We start from the raw sequence: 1,057 nt of genomic DNA on the forward strand, positions 1-1,057 counted from the left end.
ATAGCAGAGTATGTGATGCCACAGTGGCTGCTTCTATGATGCTCACAGTTGAACAAGAAGGCTCGCTATTCTCTAGTCACAAGTCTTGAAGGGGCAAATAAGGAAGTCTCCATGCTGGGGTGACATGGCTGCACATGTGTGAAACCTTGGGTTCAATCCCTGGCACCATGGAAATGGATACACAAATGAATAAGATGGATTTCTCTGATGTGGTGGCCCACTGAGTGCGGCCTGGGAGGATAAGAAAGATGCTCTGGCTGGGGAAGAGCATGTGTGGAGGCCTTGTAGCAGGAGTCTAATCTTTGGCCTAAAGGCAAACCACTGGAGCAACAGTACCATGGTGGTGTGTCTGGGAATGGCTCCCAGTGGCTGCTGTGTGGAGTGCGGGTCAGAACAGGGAGCAGTCAGATACCTGGAGACTCAGCTTAAGAACGGATTTCAGGCTTTCAAGCTAAGGCTGTGTGCTTGGGGTGAGGCTGGTGGAGGTGGAGATGCAGGTGAAGGGGAGAGCGATCTGGTGGCAGCCTCGCCTGCCCTCCCTTCCTCGCCTGCAGACTCTTCCTTTGGTGGTAACGTTTTCTGGGTAAGGAAAGCAGTCTGCATTCCTGCCAAGAGTATGCGCTCTGGGGGGATCTCCACAGATGGTCACTGGGATTCTGGCCCCGAGAGGCTCTGGGCAGCCCCTGGCCTGCAGGGCTGCTGCAACCTGGTCAACAGCTCTGCTGTAAATAACAGAGCGGAGCTGATGGCCTTTGCTTCAGTGTCCCTCAGCTTTCACGGTTCCTTCTCAGGCCAGGGATTGTGGCACCCCAGTTGGCATAGGATGAGATGACTGATTTTTTTTTCATTGTTTTTGTTTTGGGTTGTGCTGGGAATAAAGTGTAGGGCCTCAGGCATGCGAGGCAGGTGCTACACCATTCAGCTATGGTCCTACCCCACTAAGCTTGTTTTTAAAAATGTAAGTGTGGTATTCAGAGATGACTTAGCCTTGCTTGGCACCAAGCCTGAGTTCTAGCCTTGGGAGGCATGTAATGGAAGAAGAGAGCTGATTCTCAGG

This window comes from Mastomys coucha, unplaced genomic scaffold (assembly GCF_008632895.1).
Source record: "Mastomys coucha isolate ucsf_1 unplaced genomic scaffold, UCSF_Mcou_1 pScaffold22, whole genome shotgun sequence".
Classification (NCBI taxonomy): Eukaryota; Metazoa; Chordata; class Mammalia; order Rodentia; family Muridae; genus Mastomys; species Mastomys coucha.